This window comes from Felis catus, chromosome A1, assembly GCF_018350175.1.
Source record: "Felis catus isolate Fca126 chromosome A1, F.catus_Fca126_mat1.0, whole genome shotgun sequence".
In the NCBI taxonomy this organism is placed as follows: Eukaryota; Metazoa; Chordata; class Mammalia; order Carnivora; family Felidae; genus Felis; species Felis catus.
The window spans coordinates 129,509,859-129,536,634 of record NC_058368.1 but is presented as its reverse complement, the minus strand read 5'-3'; the positions used below and the strand labels follow the sequence as shown (position 1 = coordinate 129,536,634).

Sequence of the window (26,776 nt, the reverse complement as noted above, 5' to 3'; positions counted from 1 at the left end):
AAGCACTCTCAGTTTTAAGAGCTGCGATTCTATGCAAAATCTCAAATGTAGTCACACTGAAGTAACAGCTACATACATATCAAATCCAAACAATATCACTAGAAATCGAACAACGATGGCATTCTGGGAAAGACATTTTTCATACTTTTGGGCCACTAAGTGCCTTTTAAAGGTTCTGTGTTTCAGGGTTTCCCATCTTTTGATTCCCACAACTGGAAACAGATGGGACAAACTCAACTTCTCAGGCTTCTCAACCTGGAGCTAGGACACACTCATGTTACCCAAGCCCTGTGAAACATACCTCTTTTGATATTTAAGCTTATAAAAAGGTAACAGGAAGACAGGATGGCCATTCTGGCAAGGAGATCAGAGAGACATTCCTCTTCTAGAGGCAGCACTGGTAATAGCACAGGTAATAGCAGATTGCTAGCTTTACCACAACTTGGCTCAGGGGCTCCAGCAGAGAGGCTCTGCCTGTGCCAGTGGCAAGAGGGCCCTTGTATGAAGAGTCTGATGGCTTGATTTGGGCATGATTTATGGCTTCATAGCCCCCAAGCTGGTTCTCTGAACTTCCTGGAGACTGTGAAGGCTACCTAACGTTCTTTAACAAATTACTTCTTTGTTTAAACAAGCTATGAGGTCTTTGTTATTTGCAGCCCCAAAGGAATGCTGTTCCTTACTGGTCAAGTCTCGGTTAGAGCCTTGTTCTCTCTGGGAAGTCTTCCTTGACCCCCTAGATTACACTAAATCTGTCATGTGCTCCTAAGGTACATGGTACTTTTTCTCTTCTAGCAGATATCATGTTTGTAGAGGTGTTTGAAATTACTTGTCTCTCCTGCTCTACTGTAAGCTCTACAATGGCTGGGCTATGTCTGCTTTGTCCCTTCCTATCTCCCCAGCACCTAGCATATTGGGTAGCACATAGTAATCACTCAAGAGATGTTAGCTTGAATCAAATTACTGACATCTAAATGATTCATGCTGTAGTTAAAAACTAATTTTCTTCATTTTTCCCTTATTAGAGGTGAAAAATAGCTGCTCATCATCCTCATTTTTTCCCCCTTAAGATTAAAGGGTAAACTGGACCAATGTGGAGCTTACTAGAACTTTTGGGTATTGGCTGTTGATTCATTACCAAGCCTTCTTGAGCTCTCAAAGTTGCTGATTTCTTTGCCATGTCTACTTTCAAACACAAAGATAGCATTTTTGAGACAAATAGGACTAGATTAGTTATTCATGCTGCACTCAAATGGTAAGAAAGTATAGAAGCCCACAAGGACAAAGAGAAGGATGTCCTCAGCATATGAAGAAGGTGCCAGATATGGCAGGGCAAGGGAAATGAGAGTCCAGGGTGTTTATGGGGATGTGGACCAGAAAGGATTAGCCTCCTTCCCTACATCATGGCAAGGTCAGGCATAATAGATGGTGAGGATAAGATGTAGGCAGTGGTGTGCTCAATATTTTACAAACAGCTCTCTGAAAAAGAATGGTAGAATGAAAGAATGGAAGGAAGGAAGGAAGGAAGGAAGGAAGGAAGGAGAAAGCAAATCCCAGTTTACAGCATTTATTGACTTTCTTGATACAGGTACACTATCATGGCCAATTTGAAGCTATCAACAAGCCATCATTGAATGCGGGATTCAATGAGAAGGAATGTGCATGATTGGCTCTTTGGCTGGCAGGAGCTGGTTCTGGCACATCATTGAGTAGGGGGTCAAAAACAGAAAGACTAGTCCAACTGTAGTGCAAAGAGAGGTCAGTGCTCAAAATCTATCCCACATTCCGTACAAAGAATGCCACAGCTAGGAGTCCACCATCTTTCCCCACCCCCACCACATACACACACATGGGACTTAGAAAACAGAATGGGCTCAGAGACGTAACTCCACACCTTAAGGGGATACGCCACTAAGGAAATAAAATTGGAAATAGTTATAGAGGTCAGTACTAAAACATAACCAATTTACCTAAAAGAAGTGAGAAAAGGAGAAATAGAGGAGGAAAGAGCAAATGGGATAAAACAAATATCAAGATAAGATTTTAATCCAGCCATTTTAATAATTAAATTAAATGTAAATAAATCAAAACACACCAATTAAATTTTTAAAAATGAAAACGCCAGGGGCGCCTGAGTGGCCCAGTTGGTTGGGCATCGGACTTTGGCTCAGGTCGTGATCCCACCATTCATGAGTTCAAGCCCCACGTCAGGCTGTGGGCCGACAGCTCTAAGCCTGGAGCCGGCTTCAGAGTCTGTGTCTTCCTCTCTCTCTGCCCCTCCCCTGCTCACACTCTGTTTCTCTCTCTCTCTGAGAAATAAAGACATATAAAATAAAAAAAATAAAAATGAAAACCCCAGTATTTCCATTGCACTAGCTACGTTTCAAGCGCTCAATAGTTACATGTGACTAGTGGCTACTATACTGGACAGTAGAGATATAGAAATTTCTGTCATCATTCAAAATTCTATTGAAAAGTGCTGCTCTAAAGACTGACTAACTCCAAATGAACTAGGAAGATGGAGCAGTCCAGGAGCAGGATTCAGTAATGATAACATGTGGATTCCAGATGGTGCTAGGAAACTAGTGAGACATTTGTAATTTTCAAGGATAACAAAAAGTTGATCAGGAAAGTAAATGCAGTCATAGTACACCTGAATGTGGAGTTAACAGTGTTTAAGCGGGCAGAACTGCATCAACACTGGTAAGTGATTTATTCTAAAGTGGTGGATAACTATACTGGGAGGATGGGAGAGAGGAGAGGTGACACGTGATGCGAGAGAGCTAACCCTCATCTATGGTGAGAAGAAACTACTAGATAACAAGTAACATAGATAAAAGTAGTGTATACATATTTCTGGGAATGCAGAGGAGACTAGCATGGGGAGTGAAGGAGTTTTCCTATGGGGAATTCAATGTGAGGTGGGATGGGATAGGGTAGAAAATTGCTGTTTGTCATAAGCCTTTGGGGGTATTTGATTTTTTAAATATATATGCATATATTAGCTGGATAAAATAAAATACTTGCACAAAAAACCCAGACAGAATCTAACTGTTGTCTAGCCTTTCAATATTTCATCATGACATTCAAGTAGCTAATGGGACCACTGCAATTCACAGAGCCTCTGTGTTATAATGCCATCCATTTAATGTTTATCGTACATAAGCTTAAATATATAAAATGATAAATATATAAAATATGTTATAAAGAAGGAAGGGACACATTCTGAAAGTACGAAGGAGGATTCATATGCAGAGAAGACAGACAATAGGTCCCAGGAATATGAAAGAAGACAAGGCAGACAAGGTAGCCTGCTTGGGATTCTTTCTCTTTGTCTCTGCCCCTCCCCCTCCCCCACTCCCTCTCTCTCTCTCTCTCTCTCTCTCTCTCTCTCTCTCAGAATAAAGAAACAAAACAATTTAAAAAAAAGGAGAAACAATATAATATAAAACGTATTGGAGGTTGTGAAAGGTCACATCATTTGTCAATAGACATACGAAGTGAGTAAGCAAGACAGATACAAATTTCAAGTGGAAAGTAACTGTGGAACTATGGTGTCTTGACTGGGATATTCGACAGGCTGTGGAAATTACGAATTGTACCCCCTTTCTTGCCTTCCACACTGGGATCCCAATCATGAATCAGAATCACTGCAGACTCTTACTCCATCATTACCCCTCCTTCACCGCCCTCAGTTGATCCATTGCACAGTCCTATTCACTGAAATTCTGAAGTAGGTCTCAAGTCTCTCCATCTGACTTAGTCAGGAGGGGGGCTCTTTGGTGCAATGCCACCTGTGAGCCCTCTCCAGCAGTGGGTGGGGGCACTGCTGCTACTCAGCCCACATCAGCATCCCCCACTGCTGTGTCCCAACTGCTCCGGTAAGGTGTGTTCTACACCCTCCAAGGAGCCTCTTGCTTTAGTGTTTGGAATGTAAGGCCAAACATTTTCATGTTGTTTAGTTACCTATTTCTTTCTTCCTCTTTGTTGTGTCCTCTGCCCATTTTCAAAATGTGAACTATTTTTTAAAATATTTAATAATATATGTATTCATATTTCAACTTTCTCTTTAGAAGCAAATAATTGAAGAGGTGCCTGGGCGGCCCAGTGGGTTAAGCATCCGACTTCGGCTCAGGTCATGATCTCGCGATTGGTGAGTTCGAGCCCCGCATCGGGCTCTGGGCTGACAGCTCGGAGCCTGAAGCCTGCTTCGGATTCTGTCTCTGTCTCTCTGCCCTTCCCCTGTTCGTGCTCTCTCTCTCTCTCTGTCTCTCGCTCGCTCTCCCCACCCCCCTCTCTCTCTAATATAAAATTTAAAAAAATAAAAAATTTTTAAATAAAAAAATCAAATAATTTAATATTTCTTTTCATATTTCAAGTTACTCTTAGAAGCAATAAAATGTGAATGAAAATAATGAAATAACCCTGCCAAAGCATTAACTATCACCCCAAGGTAGAGTTTCCCTAGAAGTTATCTCCATAAAGTAAGTAAAGTTTGCCTTTAGGAAAAGAGTGCTGAACCATGTTATCATCAGTGCGAATTATTATTGTTCCTAAATAACAATGAAAACGGCCAAAAGCCAGCTTAAAAAGGAAAGTAGGAAAAAAAGAAATGTGGCCTCACACCTCTCACCCTTTTGCTCCATCCAGATCCTGGTGTTAAACTTTCCCAGAGAATGCCAGATTCTCTGACATGTTTCTTTTATATTTCCCTAATTATTGGCATTAGAATAAAACTGATACGTCACTATTATTACCACTCAAAATATATCACTGAGAATATGAAACACTGCTGTCGTATTTTTACATGAGCGGGGTGGGGGGGGTGAGAAATTTCTAGGGATTCTATTTATATTTTTAAAATTTCATTAGACAATCATTAAGGGAAAAAGAATATCCTCTGGTTTATAGTAAAAAACAAAATTTGAACTGTGTATCCTCTCTCCAATCCGTTTTACACAAAAAGATACAAAAGTTGCACTCCCTTTCCAATTCAAGCCCATTTCCTCAGGATAGATAAAAATCATGGTGAATTACATTTCCACCACCTGGAAATACTCCAGATTCTTGATGCTCTGACTTCTCCCCTGTTGCCTGTCAATTGCTAGTGAGGACTGGAGACCAACTGCTCCTAGAAGGTGGGCCTGTGTGTTTTATTCGAGTTCCTGTCTGTCCTGTTAGGTTAAAGCTAATCTGTATCACTTTCCATTTTCAGCCTCCAACTATATCCGTAGCTGCAGTGACATTTTTACACAAGGAAAGATATATGCTGCCCATCTGTCATGTAAGGACATAATGTAGCTAAACCATCTCCCCTGTCTCATACCACATGGGGAGTGATGAAGACACAAAGGGCTGGGAGAATGGAGGGCAAGAGATCCTTATTTCTATAATGTGCTCTTAAGAAAACAAACATCAGGTGAGCCACCATCAACAGATCGCAGAAGCACTTCTGCAAGAAGTGGACACTGGCTTGCAGAGCCTTTGGCCTCTGTTTTGAAAGGCTGACTGTTTTGTGCCTGACTTAATGGATCAGGGACATCTCCCTAGGACAGTGGGCAGTGTAGTGGAGAAGGGGCCTGGGCACTGACTGACTAGGGAACAGAGGGGAAATGTCTTCATTTATCATTTTATCAAACAGTGGCTTACACGTCTCTTAAAAACAAACAAACAAACAAACAACCCCAAAGCATTCTATAAGTAGGGTCTCACACAGCACATTTTTTTCCAGAAAGCATGTTGCTGTATGTAGTACAGGTACGTCTTCAGAAATTCAGCTGTGGCAAAGGAAGCCTGCAGGACGTGCTCAGAGGCTCAGAGTTAACACCAACCCTGCTAATCCATGCGCCTTGCACACTGCCAGGGAAAGCATTCTTCTAGAATGCTCTTGTATATGCTGGCCACAGCAAATTGCCAACCTGCCTGGGGAAATGAGTACTTGAATAGTTATTTTGTTTTCTGGTGGCTTCTCTTTCCAATAACACTCTGGTCATGGAAACATTGATACAGTGTGATGTGTGCTGAAGGATGAGGAGGAGGAGGATGATGGTGATTTTTAGGATCTGTTTTTTTTACATCAAATAATAGTTGCAGCAGTGTGTGTCATGACTTTTCTTTTATAGGTGAAAATGCCACATAATGCAAGTTAAGGCTACGTGAGCCAATATATTTCATCGCCCGGCACCGTAATCTATTAAGCCGGAGATATTTTCAGGGAATTGCCTTAAATCCTTCGGTGGTTTAAAGTAGCTTCAGAGGGATTAGTGGCTTAGAGGTAATTGTTATTGCTAATATTTTATTTGAAATGTCCTGTTCAGCAAAGGTAATGTGACATTTTGCTCACTGGAAATGCTGTCTTTCTAGGGAAAGGGATGAGTCCAAAGGTCAGGGCCTGGGAGAGGGAGGAAAGGGAGCCCATGAAACAAAGAACAAGGACCCAAGCTGGGTGATCAGCACAAGTTATGTGAGTCAAAGCTGATTTTCTTACGTGCGGACCTTGGGGAACAGGCATGTTAATTTTATGTGAATTGTGAGATTAGTCTAGATAGATCATCAGCTCTAAAGGGAGACCTGAGCTGTATTTTTAATTTTTTTTAGTAAGTGAGGAGAACAAAACACATGGAAGTACCTCTTTGTAGGTCCAGCCTCTTCTACCAACACAGTAAATGCTAGAGCCCCTCGGGGCGTCTCTGTCCCTAGGCCAAGGGATCTCAAATATAGAGTGCTTAAGAAGTCTGTTGGAGCCCTTGTTAAAAAATAAAACTTCCTTGGGCTCTACTCCCACCAACTCTGATTCTGTAGTTCTGAGATGGCTCTAAAAATCTGCATTTTCACCAGAGAACTCCAAGGGATTCTGATGCATGTATTCATCATGTCTGGAGAAACAGTGGGTTCACCAGTCCTTTTCTTGCCATGATACCGCGTTTCTCAAATTTCTACCTATGGCCCAAACGTAACCTTCGGAGTTCTACACACTTACATCAAAATGGAAATCAGAATCTCCACTCTCTTGACCCAGTAATGGTGCCACCCACCCACCCACAACACAAAATGCAGATGCCATCTCCCTTTCTTGCACTATGTCTCCTGCATCCGTGCAGTCACTCTGGTCCCATTTCCCATCATTGCTTATCACCCCTTCTCTGGACCACAACATGGCCTCATTGACCAGTCTCTCTTTGTTTGCTCTTCAATCTGTTCCCCTCCGTGAGACAGAGGGGCCTTTGCAAGGTTTAATATGTTAATGTGGCACCATTTCCTGTGAAAACACTTCAGGGACTTTTCATCACCTCTTGGATTAGGACCAACATCCTTTCTTTGGCTTGCAAAGTCCCACCTGGTGGTGACCCCCCAACCCCCTCTGCAGTCTGGACTCACACAACTTTCTCTCTTACTCTGTGGTCTAGCCACACTGCCCTTTCTTCTTTTCCTCCAAAGTGCTACACACTCACCCTGGCACAGGGTATTCCTTGGCCCTAAGCCAGATTTTGCCTCTGGCCCTCTCCCTTTCTCTTCGCCTAGTGACCACCTACAACTCCTGTAGATGATATCCTATCCCCCATTTTGCTTTGTGAACTTCTCCTAACCTAGCTCAGCTTCCCTTCTGATGTAGCTTCAAACAATTATATACTTTGTGTCATGACACCGTTAGTTTTGTGCCTATTTAATGCCTGCCTTTCCTAAGACTGTGAGGTTCACGAAGGCAGCAGATTTTGGCTCACCCCTGTATCCCTAGTATCTCCCACCCTGCTAGGTGCATGGAGGCACTCAATAAACATTTGATGAATGACTCAACTGTTGAAAAAACAATTTCATTTGAACTTCTTTAGATTAGAGAAACCAGAGTAGGCCTAGCAAAGAGAGACACTGGGGACTTCAGGCAAAGTCCTTATCAGTGGATTGGTAAGGTCATTAGCTAGATAATTCAGGCAGGTAAGATAATATAATTATGACATTTAAGCACACCCATTAAGTGTGTACAAACTTTGTACCCAGGCATATGATTTTAAGTTCAAGTTAATTTCCCAGTGATAAAGAGATATGACATTTTAAAAATAATGGTGATCTTGATTAAGAAATCCTCAGATTTTACTTAGCATTGAAAGTATTTAGAATAACGACAGCTCTTTGGTTTATTATATGGAGGCTGACGTTGGGTGTCATCTTGCTGGGCCGTTTCCCTCAAAACAATATTAATCCAATTCACGGTAAAGGATTTCAGGGGCTTGCTGTCTCACTCAGGAAATCCTTTATCCAAGTTTTCACACTGAATGAAAAGTAAGATCAGCTCCAGAAATCTTGAAGCTGTTGGAATCTTCTGGATGCAGAGCTGAATGCACCTGTTGAATGGATCAGCTTTTTAGGTCACCCAGACTCTGTGTCATTGGGACCTATGATTTACTAGTTACAACTCTTTCATTATGGTGTTTGCCTCCAAGAAGCCAGAGAGTTTTTCAAATAGAAATTACGAACTCAAGAGATGGAAGAAGAAGACACGTTGAAAATGACTTCTACGATAAAGACCAAAAGGGGAAGAGGTCGCTAAAAATTAATAAGTGGAGAGAATGTCATAGGGTGAGATCATGTTTGTAAAATAAGAAATACATGCGACATTCTATGTAGTTATAGAATATGATAAAGCACTGGAGCCACTATGAGTCTCTATTTCTGATAATACAAAACTTGACCCAAAAGGAGAAAATAATCCATTCAACATTCCTGCTTCTTGGGAAGACATCTCTCCACTTCCAGGGTCTGGAGGAGCTCCTAGGTCCCGGCTCCTACCCATCGGGACCTGACAGAATTGACTTCAAAACTGCACCAAGGGGGTGAGGAAAAAGACTGGATCTAACATTTTTGGTTTGTATATCTGCTATGTAGACACTTTTTTTAACGTTTATTTTTTTATTTTTGAAAGAAAGAGAGCACAAGGTGGGGAGGGGCAGAGAGAGGGGGACAAAGGATCCAAAGCCAGCTATGCGCTGACAACAGTGAGCCCAACGTGAGGCTGGAACCCACAAACTGTGAGATCACGACCTGAGCTGAAGCCGGACGCTTAATGGACTGAGCCACCCCGGCACCCCCTAAGCTAGACACCTTTATAGAGGTTTGTGTTTGAAACTGAGAAAACAGAATTTTTACTCCAGAGGTTGTTCTCTGGAAAATGTGAAACCCAGGCCCCTAAAGAGAATGACATGGGGGTCCCCCAAAGACGCAGAGCTATATGGGCCCAGACATGATAATACATCCCACTGACAGGCCCGCCTACATGTCCTACGCCTCCAAGCAGTTCACAGTGCCCCACTATGACTGTAAGATGACAGGAGGAACAGAAGGCATTAGAGGACTGCCTGTAGGGTAAAAGGTAGAGGCCAAAACCATTGGAGAAGAGCAATGTGTAGGAAACAGAGACCGTACATAGTTCTGAAAACCTGAAAAAAGACTTAGTATCTTTTAGGTAATAAAAAGAAGATACTGCATTTATGAAACAAGAATAACACGGTATAAAAAAGAAAAAAATCAGAAAACAAAAAAGGTTTTATAAAAAAATATAATACCACATACAAAAACTCAATGGTAAGCTAACAGATAAAACTGGGTGGCTCAGTCGGTTAGGTGTCCAACTCTTGGTTTTGGCTCAGGTCATGATCTTGAGCTCCTCATCGGGCTCTGCACTGGGAGCGTGGACCTTGCTTAGGATTCTCTCTCTCTCTCCCTCTCTCTCTCTGCCCTTCCCCCATTTGCACTGTCTCTCTCAAAATAAATAAATAAACAAACAAAATTGAGTAAACCTCCCAGAAGTATTAAAAAACGTAACAAAGACCAGAGAGAAATTACAAGAGAACTAGGATCATTTCAGGATGCATGAATGCTAATAACAGAAATTCCTGAAAGAAAGAACAAATACAATATGAGATAAATTATGTTTAATGTTTCCAAGAATTGAAGGAGATAGTTTTTCAGATCACAAGAGCATATCTAGTGCCCAGGTCAAGACCCAAAATATTCTTGAAATTTTTCAGAACAGCGAGAAAAAGAGAACAGACAAAAGCTTTTTAAGGAAAAGAAAACAATTTATCTACCAAAGAATCGGAAGTCAAAGCAATCTTAAGAAAAGGACAAAGATGGAAGTATCACAATCCCAGATTTCAAGACATGCTACAAAGCTGTAGCAATCAAAACAGTAAAGTACTGATACAAAAACAGACACAAAATCACTGGAACAGAATAGGGAGCCCAGAAATAAATCCATATTTATTTGTCAAGTAATCTACAACAAAGGAAGCAAGAATATACAATGGGGATAAGATGGTCTCTATAATAAATGATGTTGGGAAACTGGACAGATACATACAAAAGAAAAAGTGGACCACTTTTTAAAATCATACACAAAATTACACTCAAAATTAATTAAAGACCTAAATGTGAGACCTGAAACCGTAAAACTCCTAGAAGAAAAAATAGGCAGCAATATCTTTGACATCAGCCATAGAAACATTTTCTCTATAGGTCTTTTCAGGCAAGGGAAACAGAAGCAAAATTAAACTACTGGGACTACACCAAAATAAAAAGCTTTTGCACAATGGGAAAATCATGAACAAAACAAAAAGGGAGAAGGTGTTGACAAGCGACATATCCAATTAAGGGTGAGTATCCAAAATATAGAAAGAACTTATATAACTAACACCAACCCCCCCAAAATAATCCAATTAAAAAATGGGCACAAGACATGAACAGAAATTTCTCCAAAGAAGACATCCAGGTGGCTAACAGATACATGAAAAGATGTTCAACATCACTCATCATCAGGGAAATGAAAATCAAAATCACAATGAGATATCATCTCACACATATCAGAACGGCTAAAATAAACACAGGAAATAAGAAATATTGTCAACGATATGGAAGAAAGAGGAGTGCTCGTGCACTGTTGGTGAGAATGCAAACTGGTGCAGCCACTGTGGAAATAGTAGGGGGGGTTCCCAAAAAATTAAAAGGAGAAATACCATATGATCCAGTTATTACATTATTGGGTATTTACCCGAAGAAAATGAAAATAGTAATATGAAAAGATATATGCACTCTTATATATACCGCAGTTATTTACAGTAGCCAAGATTTGGAAGCAACCTAAGTGTCCACTAATAGATGAAAGGATAAAGTAGATGTGGGGTGTGTGTGTGTGTGTGTGTGTGTGTGTGTATGTGTGTGTGTGTAAATAAATTAAATTAAATCATTGGACTACATCAAAATAAAAATATCCATTATATATGTTATATATAATATATATAATTTCATATAATATATGGAGTATTACTTAGCCATAAAAAAGGATGAGATCTTGCCATTTGCAACAACATGCATGAATCAAGATGGTATAATGCCAAATGAATTGTTAGGCAGGGAAAGACAAATAGATATGATTCCATTCATATGTGAAATTTAAGAAACAAGACAAATTAATGAAGAAAAAAACAAACAAAAAACCTCACAGACTCTTAAAACACAGAGGACAAACAGGTGGTTACCAGGGGGCAGATGAGTGGGAGGAGGGGTGAAAAAACATAATCAGATTGGCATCAGAATTCTTAATAGTTACACTAGAAACTAACAGAAAATTAAAAATACCTTCAAAATTTGGAGGGAAATGATTTCCAACCCAAAATTATTTACACAGATGAATCACTGATCAAGGATGAAGGAAGAATTTTTTGTATGGCCTCAATTTTCCTCTTATGTATCAAATTTCTAGGAAGTCATTCAACACGACATAACACTAAAATGAGGGAGTGACCAAGACAGAAGAGATGGGATCTAAAAACCAGAACACCAACATAAAACGGAAGCAAAGGAAATCTCCACGATTGCCATGCAGGGAAATCGCAGGGGGGACATTAGGCACGAGGTGCGGAGGACAACAACTGGGAGCTAGAGCAGGCCAGGAGGTGCTAGGAGAGATGGCTGCAAGATGGTGAAATTGAAAGACTGTCAGCTACCTTTGTTTGAACATTCTGGAACAGATTTAGACTCCTGGGATGAGTTTGGGATTGATTCAGTGGTGTATATGTATGAAAAATGAACACATACACAGACTTATTAGCTACCTTGAAGGGAGTTATGAAAGAAATGAAATTAAGCCCCAAAAGTTTTGTAGTTATAACAACACCAATGTGGAAGCTGTTCCAAGCAAAATTGTTGTGTATTTCTATAGCTATGATGGGTGAGTTGGGAGATGGAAAAGGCACCTGGTTGGAGGTTCCTCAAAAAATTAAAAATAGACCTACCCTATGACCCAGCAATAGCACTGCTAGGAATTTACCCAAGGGATACAGGAGTGCTGATGCATAGGGGCACTTGTACCCCAATGTTTATAGCAGCACTCTCAACAATAGCCAAATTGTGGAAAAAGCCTAAATGTCCATCAACTGATGAGTGGATAAAGAAATTGTAGTTTATATACACAATGGAGTACTACGTGGCATTGAGAAAGAATGAAATGTGGCCCTTTGTAGCAACATGGATGGAACTGGAGAGTGTTATGTTAAGTGAAGTAAACCATACAGAGAAAGACAGATACCATATGTTTTCACTCTTATGTGGATCCTGAGAAACTTAACAGAAACCCATGGGGGAGGGGAAGAAAAAAAAAAAAAAAAGAAGTTAGAGTGGGAGAGAGCCAAAGCATAAGAGACTCTTAAAAACTGAGAACTGAAGGTTGATGGGGGGTGGGAGTGAGGGGAGGGTGGGTGATGGGTACTGAGGAGGGCACCGTTTGGGATGAGTACTGGGTGTTGTGTGGAAACTAATTTGACAATAAACTTCATATATTGAAAAAAAAAAAGGAAAAGGCACCTGGTAAGTGGGGAGGAAGGGAGCAGTGAGAGTAGGAAGTGTGTAGATGATGCATAAAAAGGAAGACTCCAGAAGAAATATTGTCAACATGTTTTTTGATAATGGAGATATATATAGAGGTAGAGGGCTCACACTGAGTGTCTTACAGAATCATGCATGTCTTTACGCTGTGTTTTTGGGTGGGGTGGGTTGTGTATGTGTGAGGGTGTGTGTGTGTATGTCATTCATGTAAAGTGAGAACTCAGTTAAAAATATAAGGAAAGCATTCTGAAAAGCAAATTGGCAAGAGAGTGAAAGCATTTATTTACTGAGCAAATGATCTTTGTTCCAAAGAGGTCAAGGATGGGTACATGTGTACGTGGCTGGATGGCTCTTCCTCTGTGAAGTACCTGATTAGGACAATTCTCCATAGGCACATTTCTAAATCATCTTTGAGACTCAGGGTGGTTTAATAATTCTAGAGTCTTAATCATGGCAGAGGCACTTCATCACCAGGGAATGATGCCTAGAGTTTTAATGATAAGAAAGTAATGGATATGCTCATTGCTCAGGGCCTCCTTCTTCTATCCACCAAGAAATCATACCGAAAGCCAGATACATGCTAAATTCTTTGCAGATTACAAAAAAAAGTAATAATAGGCCTCTGTGTTGTGCTGCACAGTTACCTTCGGCTAAAATCATCTCTTTGGCCATTTATCACTTCACTCCCCAAGCCCTGGACTCAGGTGGGAAGCAGATTGAGTCATTTGTAAACCCCATTAATTACAGATATACGAGACATATCTTCTTTAATCCTCCTTTCTCCAAAAGGCAAACTATGATTTGTTCCCTTTTCTATGACCTACACAAAGTAATCTTCCCAAGTAATATTAACATTTAGAATACACAGTCCCTCAAATGATTGTTGAACCCACTGCTTACTCATCCCAAGCACCAGATATTAATGACATTTTAAAGACATCCATCCCTGGCTTCCTGAGGTCCCTGTAGAGACTCAAGGAGAACACACTAAAAGTACAGAAAACTTACTTTGTTCTTGAGGAGACTTTGTAAGAACAATTTTTTCAATGATGGGAGGATTTTTGAGTATTTCTGCCATATAGATTTGTGGGTGTATTGAACTACAGTCATTTTGGTTAACTATATGCTCTTTTTGACCATGTTCCTATAGAAGGCATTCCCCAAATACCCATGGACATGATAGAAAAATAAACAAGTTGAAATGAACAAGCTGTACCCACACACTGGCTGACAGAGGGAAACATTCTGAACTTCTTACTCTACTTTTCTCTTTAGTCCGGGTTCCCATTCTACTCCATGTACTCCACGCCATTGTGTGTCATTGTAAAGAAACAAGAGCAATGAGGAGAACTGACCAGAGGAAAAATGGTCGAGTATGGCTCTTGGTCCGTTGACTTCCATGACCGGTATCTTTTTTTGTTCTTTAAAGGTCATCTTGGCTCCACAGTGGTGGAAACCCTTACAACCTGGTCCATGGCAACTGGCAGGACTCAGAGGCTTGGAATCATGAGACAGGCTTCCCACACCTGTATCTGGTTTTGACTGCAGATACATAGAATTGACTGGGAGCAAAAGGACACACACCTGGCTAACAACAGCTGGTGACTGCTTTCAGGTCTTCCTCAGGCCCCTGAAATTGAGCCAATCAGAAACACATTTTTTATTTGTTTGTTTTTTTCAATGTTTATTTATTTTTGGGACAGAGAGAGACAGAGCATGAACGGGGGAGGGGCAGAGAGAGAGGGAGACACAGAATCGGAAACAGGCTCCAGGCTCTGAGCCATCAGCCCAGAGCCTGACGCGGGGCTCGAACTCACAGACCGCAAGATCGTGACCTGGCTGAAGTCGGACGCTTAACCGACTGCGCCACCCAGGTGCCCCTTTATTTGTTTGTTTTTGATTGTGTGGGTTCAATACCTTTTCCTGGGATATAAAGGGGAGGCCCTTAGTTTTAGCTGCAGCAGGAGGAATTTTGTTACCACAAGAAATAGTTAAGTTCAACCATTTCTTTGGCCCATGCTCAAAATTCAACTTCTCCAGGAGAGTATCTGCTTGGCCATGTTAAAAGTCACCAGCCCAGGCTCTGATTGCCTGGGCCAGGGAGAGGCAGGATCTGGCCTCCTTAGATTCTAGATTCTAAGTGGGAAATGGGCACCTGGATTTACCAACCCACCAATGCCCCATGGAATACCAAAGAAGCAATTCTACAAAAGGGAAACCAAGTGATGTTAGGAAGGGGGAATACCACTAAATGACCACATTACACGAACCTACCCCTTTGCTCCCAAACTCAGACATCTATATAACAATAAACCCTTAAAAAGTTTTAGTTGATAAGGGCTTGAAGAGCCTTAAATGTTTGTAAACATGTATTTAGTATGCATAATTCACTTAAATCTTTCTGATAACCTAGTAAGTAGAAGTTACAACTCCCATTTAAGATGAAAGAACTGAGGCTTATGGAGATAAATATTTTCCCACAGTCATCCAAGTAATAAACAGGGAAGCTGTAATTCAAGCTCAGTTCTGTTTGACCTAACACTGACGCTGGTACCACAATACTGGGGAAGCCCCAGATGCAAGCAGGGCATATTAACTGACCTGATGTTTTAGGAGAGAGTTTAGCACATTAATTAGCACACAGTAATTGAGAGGACCTATATAATACATTTTAAAAATTGACACCAGACTTGGAAAAACGAGATCCACCTGCCACAAATCACAGGAAAAACACCCAGTTTACTCAAGACCAAAGACAAGGTAGTTTTCTTTAGCATCCTCCACGAGGACAAACAGAAGAGTGTGATCAGCGAACTTTCCAGTTTGTTGCATGACATGAAAAAAGAGGTGATCAAACTTTCAATATTCTTCAGGTTCCAGCTGCTAACCACTGGTCATAGGTCACAAGGCAGGACCCTCATGAACGGGATTAGCGCCTCTACAAAAGACACCCCTTCCACCGTTGGAGGATGCAATTACAAGAGGGCCCTCCATAGAACCTGGTCATGCTGACATCATAATCTCAGACTTCAAGCCTCCAGATGTTGTTTATAAGCCACGTGATCTGTGGCATTCTGTTATAGCAGCTTGATGCAAGACATACAGTATCCCTAATTCAAGTGGATTCATCATTCATTATACTAAGATGTGATCTGGTGAACAGGCAAAAAGGCTTCTCACTAATGCTCACTGGACTCCATCTCCTCACTCATAAAACAAAGAGGTTGAAGCCAATGATCTGTAGGTTTCTTTGTGTCTCCAACATTTTGTGCATTGGTGAGTACACAAGTGCATTTTGCAGTATTAGGTTTGACAGAAGATAATTTTGTAGACTTCCCAGGCAGCATGTGAAAACTCAGGGGCTCTTCTGCTGGTCCCTGGGCTTCATAATAACTTGCCCAGCTGTAAAGGGGGACACCTTCCCAGGGCATCTTATTTTTTTCTGATGTAATTTTCTGGTTCTCATGTCCTTTCTTCCACCTTGTTTAGCTTTTATTTTAATGACTTCTCATCAGCAAAGGACAAACCAGCAGTTATCCTTGGGCATGGTACTCACTCCAGGGAGAATATTGGAAATTTTTGACTTTTTGGTCTTTTAGTATAGTCAAATCTGAACATTTAAATGTCAAAACACTTGAGTTTTTTTTTTTCACACATCACTTTAAAATTTCGTCTTTATGTAACAAGATTTTTTGAAATTATGTTGACAAGTAGGTTATGTATCTGTGACTTACACTTTAGGATAGTACAAAGGACTTTATAAAATATTTATTTTAAGAAGGACATATTATGGTTGAGGATCACCACTGTAAACGTACCCCGAGGCTAACCTGGTTTGCAATGGGGAGGAAGATAGGAAAGAAACTGTTGCACATTTGCTTAATAATACTCAGGTACTGTGCTTTGCTCTCTATGTTAACTCATTTATGCATGCTAACTTATCCTTCTAAGGTGGCAGGTAGTATTACTTTCACAGACAAAGATGCTGGGACTTAAGGAAATTTATTAACTTCTTCATTCCTTCATGAAATATTTTCGTGACTCCTATGTGCATTCTAGGTGTTTGGGAGAGACAGAAAGGACACAATTTCTGCCATCAAGGAAATATTTGAGTCGAGAGAGATAACAAAGCAAAGCAGTAAGTAAATAAGTCAAGTCACATCGCGTTGGGTGTCATGAAGACAGGTGAATGAAATGCCTTGAGAAAACTTGCCCAAAGTCACATAACCAGTGAGTGGTGGGGGGTCCAAATGAACGAAGACATTGCTTTTTGATTGCAGTAACCACGGCACTACCATTACTAATATCAAATGACAAGGTCGTCACCCCTTCTAACATTGTCTAAAAAGATGCCAGCATGTGTGGATGAAAAACCAGGGAGAAAGCTGTTCAAAGCAACTATTACTAAACATTTTTTTCTTGTTGCATTCCTGTCAGATGAAGTTTGTCTCTCTCTCTCTGTCTCTATCTCTGCCTTCCTAACACTGTTACAACAGTTTCTGGTTCTGCGCTGTGCGATATCTTAGTGTGTGATGTTACTAATACTTATTAAAATGCATTTCTAAGTAAATAATGTTAAATGTCTTTCTGATCTTTTTAAGTTTATTTATTATGGGAGAGAAAGAGATTATGAGTAGGGGAGGGACAGAGAGAAAGAACCCCAAGCAGGCTCCGCACTCATGTGTGGAGTCTGCTGTGGGCCTGGAACTCACGAAACGTGAGATCATGACCTAACCCAAAACCAAGAATTGGACGCTTAACCCAATGAGCCACCTACGTGCCCCCATTTTCTGATTTCTTAAGTGTGATTTTCAGAAACATCCTCAGTTTTATTCCCCCGTGGAAATCTATCTGTCACACCCAACTTGTGATAAGCACATCCACCCTATGAGATGAGAAGAATGTGTGCTGAAAACCCAGATGTAGACATTCTTTTTTAAAAAAAAATTTTTTTACATTTATTTATTTTTGAGAGACAGAGAGAGACAGGGCATGAGCAGGGGAGGAACAGAGAGAGAGGGAGACACAGAATCCAAAGCAGGCTTCAGGTTCTGAGCTGTCAGCACAGAGCCTGATGTGGGGCTCGAACCCACAAACCGTGAGATCATGACCTGAGCTGAAGTTGGACGCTTAACCAAGTGAGCCACCCAGGCGCCCCTAGATGTAGACACTCTTAAAAATGAGACAGCAGGGCCTTTGGACCAGACATCCAGAAAGGTGATTATACCCTTCCTATGGATATGTGGCAGGGAGGTAAATAAAGCCTTCTATTAAAGAAAGGAAAGAAAAGCAACCAACAGGTAAAAAGAGATGACCTATAAACCTAAAGTATATATAGTCTCAGAATGCTTGGGAAAAAATTATACAGCTAAAAAACCTGCAAAGTTATGTTCTACCCTGCATTAGAAAATGTAGTGACTTCTAGTCACTTAAAGAGAAAGACAGGTAGGTCTTCTGATGTCTTAAAATTTTGTTCAACTTATGTATTCCTTTAATAAACTTGGTAATTAGCAAATCTTATGTTTGGTGTTTTTAATCATGATTTCAACTCTTTTGGGAAAAAAAGAATGCAACAGAAAAGACAGCTCTTCTCTATGGGTCCTGGTGACGGCTGCCAAGGAAAGCATCCTCCTGGGCCTCTTAGCTACAGACCCAGCAAGACTTTTGATACTGTGGCTATTTTCCTAAAAGAAAACAGCCTCCCTGGAGAAATCGAAAGCTTCAGGGGGACACACTCTGTAACGTCCAGCTTATAACATAATGACAATCCCACCCAGGCATCATGCAGAGCTCATGTAAGTTCTTAAATTACCTGTGTTTATTGAAAACATGTCAAACATCTAGTTATCTTTTTCATTCATTCTTTAGCTTTTATGTGATATTCTTCAAGATCTTCAGAGATAAATAATATTCAGTGTTGACTATTCGAAATGGCTACAGCAAATAAAAGGTAATTTTATATATATTTCATAGAAATTGTCCCACTGTCATCCTGGACTATTCCTTACCATTATGGATGCTCAATATTTTGACAGAAGCCAATCTAACATTTCTGCTTTAAGTATGTCTCTTTAAAGGCACACTTCTCTCTAACAGTAATTAACAGTCTTACAATGAACAGCACGGTTAATTTCTCCAGTTGCATAACTTGAATTGATTTCATAAATTTGATAAAATTGAGTTCATAACTTTAAATTGTTTCTGTAATAATTTTTTAGTATTCACCACCAAGTCAGCACTGGTCAGCTCAGACTCTGGGGAATTCAGTATCTATCTCGTACAGTTGGTTCATCTTTTGCAACTATATTGGCCAACTTGCAAATTTATCTGTAGCATGCCTGGATGGTTATGTAGAGAAAACAGCTACTCTCTGGGGGCTAATGTCTTTTCTCCACCAATCAGAATGCAGTTCATGATTCATTAGGTTTGTTGGCTAGATTATTTAACTTAATTCAGTATAAATTATTTAATTCCTAAGGCCTTCCTGGTATTCAATATGAATGAAACAATTATTCCTGGACACAATCATCCAAATACCACCACGCAGTTTTACCAAATCCCAAGCCAGTCGTTAAGTCCATCTATCTGCTGCTTTACATAAACTACTCATGCTGAGTTTTTGAGGGTTATAACATTACTGAAATTGTTTGGATTCAGTAAGGGATTATATGTTATTGTATATTTAATGAGAGAACATCCCAATTACATAGCAATGTGAGAAATCGTAAACTATTGCTAGGTAGCAGTTGTGTCCTTGTTGTGATAGCTTCCTTTCTTTTGTTATCTTTCTCATGGGGAAGGGAGCTTTGTTTTTTTCCAAATGTAATTCTGCTGCTTAGAAGGCTTCCTTTAAGCTAACCATCCCCAGACATCATGACTATCTGGTCAATGGTTGGTTGAAGTAGCATAGACGGCAGGTCTATTTTCTCTCCTATTGGAATTTCTATGACCGTGTCTCTAAACATGGTATGCCATGTCTTAGATTGGGCTCTCTGGAAACAGGTTCGGAGGCAGACAATTGTGTGCTTCTTGCAGGGAAGTGAGCAAGTCAGGAGTGGTAGCGGATTTGCACTGCACCCTGCAGCACTGCTGATCCTACATGGCACTTGGAGACTGAGACGATCTTTGTATCTCTGTATCATCTAGTCACTGGCTGTGGGCTCCTCTCTGGGAGGAGGCATGGCCCTGTGGCCAAAGGCAATTTCTATCAAAAGTTGTCAGCGGCTGAAGCAGCTGGGGAAATGAGGGGCTCGGTCCTAAGGAGAGATCTTGCAACACCATCGATCCCCTGGCCCCATTCTTAGGAAATCCTGGATAAGGAATATTGACAAAGACTGAGATATGAAGGAACAGCATTCTTTCATTTATACACATTCTTGGTTTCTTCCTCTCAATAAAGCTCAACTTAAATCTGTAAAAAAAAAATTACTATCCTTTTTCCTCCTTTTCCTTCCCTCCCTCCTTTGTCCTAAACAAGGCCAAGAATGGAATGGAATAAGGTAGACCCCAGAGAATTTCGCCCTGGAGAATAACCAACAGTGGAGCAGCGTCGTGCCGTTCCCATGAGACCTAGCTGGAACCTGGGGAGCTGGCATTGCAAAGGGCTGCTTAGAGACCTGTGAAGAAAAGGGCACTTGGCAAAGGGAAGAAGCTGTTTAGGTTTAGGAGAGGTAGGTTATAAATGACAATTTGGTTTTTTCCCTCTTACTCCCTACTGAAGCAAGCACAATGCGTTGTGTACTCACACTGGCATTTCCCTGGCTAGCCACACGTGATCACCCCTCCAATCTTAAAGGAGGCTCCTTGCCAGTTTCATGTGTTACCAAGGACCACCTTCCCCACCCACACCTCTATCTGTCCTATTGCTTGCTTTCCCATGATCCCTTCTTTCATTTATTTACTCAGTCATTAATCGCTGCATTTATCTATGGACCTACTCATATGTACCGGTTCTGTTCTGGATAGCATGGTTCTTTTTTTTTTTTTTTTTAATTTTTCTTTTTTCAACGTTTATTTATTTTTGGGACAGAGAGAGACAGAGCATGAACGGGGGAGGGGCAGAGAGAGAGGGAGACACAGAATCGGAAACAGGCTCCAGGCTCCGAGCCATCAGCCCAGAGCCTGACGCGGGGCTCGAACTCACGGACCGCGAGATCGTGACCTGGCTGAAGTCGGACGCCCAACCGACTGCGCCACCCAGGCGCCCCTGGATAGCATGGTTCTTGATACATTGTCTGGAGCTTTGGATACTTGTTTTGTTTCCTTTTTGGTTCTTGTCTGTTCCTGTCACTTGTACTCACAGCAGGTCCTGATCTTTGCTCTCCAGGTAGGTGTGAGACTCCTCTAGTTCCTTTGTTTCTTGTTATCAGAGTCCACTGATGTCTGCTTGATGAGTCTGGCCTCGTCTCCACATAAGGTCTTTAAATGGTTTCTGAGAACTGCTTTGGCCTCCAGTCAGAACCATTTCCTTGGAACACAGATACTCTGCGGCACCACCTGTGATCCACTGCCACCAAATCCACTGTGAGCAAAGGGCAAATACCTCTCCAAATAAACATGTCTATGGCAAGGGCTGAACGGAAAAGCCAGATCATGGAAGAGGAGCACAACACATCCAAATGTGGAAAAGACGAACAATAAAACTAGACTCACAGCTTGTCTCTGATAACAAATTAATCATTTGACTTTGTGTGCATAGCTATTTGCCTCTCTCCCAGAGACTGAACCTACCTAAAAAACCATTTTACTTCTAGTTTGGAAAACACCTTGATGTTTTGATTTTATTCTGGTCCAGTAGTTCTAGATCCATTTGCTTTTGGCTTTAAGTGGTTCCTTTGGTTGTTTTTTTTTTTTTTATTGTTTATTTTTGAAAGAGAAACAGAGATGGAGTGTGATCAGGGAAGAGGCAGAGAGAGAGAGAGAGAGAGAGAGAGAGAGAGAGCGCGAGATACAGAATCCAAAGCAGGCTCCAGGCTCCAAGCTGTTAGCAAAGAGCCTGATGTGGGGCTCCAAACCACGAACCATGAGATCATGACTTGAGCCAAAGTCGGCCGCTTAACCAACTGAGCCACCCAGGCACCCCTCTTTTTTGTTTTTTTTAAAGATCTTTTTTATTTTCTTGCTCCAAAATGTTGGATTTTTATTTTATGACTTGTTTCATTGTACGTTCCTTTTCAAAGGGAATAAGTCAACAGATTGAGCGCACTTGTTCTGAAGCTTAATACCTATTGAGACTTTTCAATGTATCAATCTACCTTGATGCCAACATGAAGGATGCCAGGGTAACAAGAGCTGTCCTAAGTATGTTGCATGCATTAACTCCCTTAACCACACAATAGCTCCGTGGCAGGGCATTGTCATTTCCAATTTATAGATAAGGAAACAGAGGGACAGAGAGTAACTTGCCCTCTCTCACCAGGAAATCCAACTCCAAAGCTATGCTCTCGGCCATTCAGATACACTCTCTGGTTGGAAATGCACTCAAAGATCATTGCAAAGTCCGATTATAATGCCCATTTTGTTTTGTATGCTTTCCTGCTACTCCCTCATGCTATGGCAGACTTCTTCCATGATCTCTATTCTGTTTATTCAAGCCAGTAGGCCACAGCTGGTGAAAATTCACTTACTACGCAGCTTAAACATAGGAGCCTGCTTTTCTGTCTCACTTCATCATTGACTTTCCATATATTTTCTATTTTCACTCGAAGCTGTAACTGGAGTCCCTTGACTATCTCTGTTAATTTTTTCTCCTTGCCATGTTTCGTTTTTCATTTAAATTTTCTAACAGTGTTATCTGAGTTAGTAAAGATAGAACTTTTATGAAAGACTCAATATCAAAATTAAGTTGCATTGCAAGGTATTATGGGTAAAATTGGAAGGAAGGGCATTAAAAAACCTCCACTGCGGTTCTCTGACTGAGTCTATTTGAGGCTAATGCAATAATCTTGGCTTGATTTATGATTATATATTCTGACGTCTAAAAAGCTATTTGTAAGTAGTTTAATAAAAGGCTATTCCTCCAAATTTCGAATTAGCAGTGAAGGTGATTTCTATTAGAGAAGACATTTGTGGAGGATTTTGTTGTCGATGTTTAATAAAGTGAGTTCTTTTTCTCAATGCAATACACACTGTTGACTTGTCGCACAGCTCTGGGGACCTGATGTTGTATTCAAAGAGTAAATACATATCTCTGCTCATTGTTTATTTACTACATTTTGGGGTGCATATGGCAAAATTATTTTCCTTACAGTTCCCAGTTCAGTTCTTTCTCTTGATTATGTGTTAAAAATATGTGCATAAGGTTCCTCAGTATCTCAGTTTAACAATGTGAATCTCCAAGCTTCTTTTATTAAATGACATTTCCAGTATTTTAATGAGGGTTTGACATTTTCACATGTTACAATTTTGTTTTATTTTTATATTCATTGAAGTGACTTTCATGCTGCCTTTGTGCTGCTGACTTTCGTGCTGTCGATTTATAATTTCTAAAGGTACTTGGAGACACCTTTTCAGAAAGAAGAAGTACATCAAGAAATCATTCAGGATTCTCAGTGTTAGTATTCAGAGGAGTGCATTTTTTAAAAAATGACTTGCAAGGCTTTAAGTGTAGGATTTTTGTTCTGCCCAACATCCAAAGCTAGGTTCTTTGGAAATGGCAAAAGCCACACATGATTTAGACCAGGGGCTTGCAAATTCAAACAACCAGGGGACCTGGTGGGTGACACAGGTAACTGTGGAGGACTGGAGCAGGCATATGACCTGCAAAGAAGGCAGCTGCAAATCTGCTCTTTCCAAGGGTCACTGTGAGGGGAGATCCAGGGTCCTCAGATTTTTCAGCGTTCTAACAGAATACGAGACTCTGGCTATTTACATGGAATATTCTGAGTTTTAACTTTGGCTATCCCAATTTAGATTTTCTAGCACACAATTAGATACCTGTATTATGTATACAGAGAATGACCAATGCTTCAAAGAGTCAAGAAGGAAAGGTATGGTTGGAGATTGCTTTCAAATGATTTAGAAATGCATAGCCTCATTCTGGGACTCTTTAATTGCCTACTAATGGCAGAGCAGCATATTGACCAAGCAGCACCCTCAGTTTTTAAAGAACCCACAGTCTAGGAGAAGGTCTAAGACACTGCAAACATAACTCAATGGAAGGTGAAGTCAGAGAAATTCCAAAAGGGATGCTCAAATGAAATTCAAAGGATGGAAAAGTCACGTATGGTTGGTGAGATCAGAGACTGGTTCATGGCTATTGAGATGAACCTTGATGGTAAATATAGGCAGGAGGACATTCCAGAGGGAGGACACAGAGAGATCTGTGTGGAGGCAGGAAACAGGAGCATGGGGATGCTTGGAGAGCCCCACGTCTCCACTGTAAAGCCAGGGGAGCCATCAGCAAGAAGGCAAGCAAAGGAGGTTGCGAGTATGTTACAGAGGGCTGGACAGAGGCATTCATATAAGGATTTTAGTAAACAGACAAGCTGTCAATGCTTTTTGACTTGGAGAGTACTATATCTCAGATTTCTTTGTGTGTTGGGGGGGGTGGTTAAAAAAATGATGGCAAAACAGGAGAGACAGGACTGGAGATTAGGACTTCAATGTATAAATTTGGAGGGGACCACAAACAGTCAGCCCATAACAAATGAGCATGTAAAGAGTGCAAGAGTTTGTTCTTTTTGCTACTGAAATAACTTTGGAGTAATATTACCAATACTTTAATGTACCAAGGATTAAAGTGAATTTAATGGCAGGATGAGAACAAAATGCTAATGTAGCCCATGACATGCCTTATATAATACAGAGAAAACCATGTACTCTGTGCTTTCTTCCAGAATAAAACTTACCAGGTCACGAATTAGGTCACAACTCTTGTACCCTGTTTCTAGTAAAGAATCTGGCTCATAAGTAGGTGCTCAAAAAAGGCTGGTAGAATGAATGAAGAATGGTACTAGATGGTTTTTCATTTTAAAAAAAAGCCATGTGTTCTGAGCCCCAGCCAACTCTTTCATCAACCCTGAGTTTCTTACCACCACACACAGCTTGTGGCTTTGGACTTGAAGAGCAAAAAGTGAGAGATTATATGGAGAGATCAAAGAAGCAGAAGGGAGTTCTCCATAATGGTTTGAACGTAGAGTGGACTTACATCTTACTGGAGGTTAGGTTTTAAAGGCAGAATGCAAAGAAAATGTGTCCCGTAGTGCAAATTACCCTGGAAAACTCTTCAGGAAGGGACTGTATTGGTGATGTATAAAACATACCTCTTTTTCTTCCAGCACTGAACAGCCCACTGCTTTCTTCTGTTCAGCACAGGTTGAAGTTGGTTTGAATTGAAGGGTTATATTTTATGAAAAAATATACTCTTAAATGCTAGAATTAACTCCATGTGGTGATATGCTGTCACTATAAAAAGCACCCCAGGACTGAGATGGCCCAAGAATGGCAATTTTCTACCTCCTTTCTCAGTCTCATGTTAGGATATATGACCTTGAGTCGAATGGTGGAAGGGGATCTCATTCTCTCTCTCTTCTGCCCACCCCTCTCAAGTCTTATTTGGCCCAGAATGTGGGGGGGCTGGTTTCTATCAGCTTACAATACACATATGACTTCTCTCTGCCCATAAGTAGGGGAGCTGAATTGTATCTGGCCATAGCACAAGAGCTTGCTGCTTGTGCTCATCAGAATAAGCATCACCTACCACTTGCAGAGACATCTGCATGCAGAGACATGCTGGCAGAGACATCATAAGGAAGTGAGCCAGGCAGGTGTGGATCAATTCCCTGTCATGGCTACAGTGGTCAGAACAACATCAGGATGGGGACAACTGGCATTCAGTCATGGGAAAAGTGGAATCATGTCCACATATTTTGATTTCAGGGATCTTCAAAGGACCCTGGGCATCACCCTCTGCTAAAGGCATAGTGGAAGGACCTTGGTTTTTGGAGAAAGGACATCAATGGTGGAATCCTAGTCTCGCTTCCTTTTCCCCCCTCATGAATATCTACTATCTTTCCCAGCTTTACTGAGGTATAATCAACAAATAAAAATTGTTTATATAGTACTTAAGGGATACAACATGTTCTATGCATAAAGATTGTAAAATGATTGCTACAATCAAGCTAATCATCCATCATCACACAGTTACCTTTTTTTTGTGGTGAAATCACGTGAGATCTACTCCTAGCAAATTTCACGTTAACAATACAGTATTACTTACCATAGTCACCATGCTGTGCACTAGGTGTCCAGGACCTATTCATACGGCATAACTGAAACTTTCTACTTTTTGACCAGCATCTTTCCATCTCCCAGCCTGGCAACTACCATTCTACCCTCTACCTCTATGAGTTGGACTTTTTCAGATTCCACATGTGAGATCACGCAGTATTTGTCTGTGTCTGACTTACTTCTCTTAGCGTAAGACGCTCCAGTTTCATCTATGTTGTTGCAAGTGGCCTTTTTAAAGGCTGAGTGATATTCCATTGCATGTACGTTTTTATCTATTTTCTTTGTCTGTTCATCCATCAACAAACACTTAGGATACTTCCATATCTTGTTGACCTCCTCTCTTTGTGATTGTGAGATCTTTGGCAGAGTCTCTGAGCAATTATTAGGTGGATAATAGGGATATGGTGAAGATCAAATGAGAAAATGTATAGAAGGCATTTAACTCTGGGCCTGGGACATGCTAAGCCACCAAGACACGGTAGCTTTCTAGTTGCTTCTTACCCACGTGAGCACACCTTATTTATGAAGTGGGGATGGGAGTCTGATAAAGAAAAAACAACAAACAGAAAGGAACAATGGCCAATACCACTCAGGTGCCATGCGATCAGACATAATTAATGGACTGGCAAGAGGGGGTAATCAGTGTACAGAGCCCTGGACTGTGGGTCAAGAGACC

The 26,776-nt window shown here is 40.9% G+C and overlaps 2 long non-coding RNA genes across 3 annotated transcripts in view; one reads left to right on the top strand and one right to left on the bottom strand.

Moving 5' to 3' along the window:
• LOC123386503 overlaps nucleotides 1-26,776 on the bottom strand; it is a 108,996-nt gene that overhangs the window by 26,012 nt on the left and 56,208 nt on the right. The window lies entirely within an intron of this gene.
• On the top strand, nucleotides 15,897-21,546 carry LOC109501522. 2 transcript variants are annotated; one of them, XR_002159646.3, is made up of 5 exons: nucleotides 15,897-16,146; nucleotides 16,930-17,008; nucleotides 18,739-18,820; nucleotides 20,348-20,540; nucleotides 21,197-21,546. It is a non-coding gene; the product is annotated as an uncharacterized LOC109501522 (long non-coding RNA). The 2 variants fall into 2 exon arrangements; XR_002159645.3 differs by having other exon boundaries at nucleotides 15,898-16,146; nucleotides 21,240-21,546.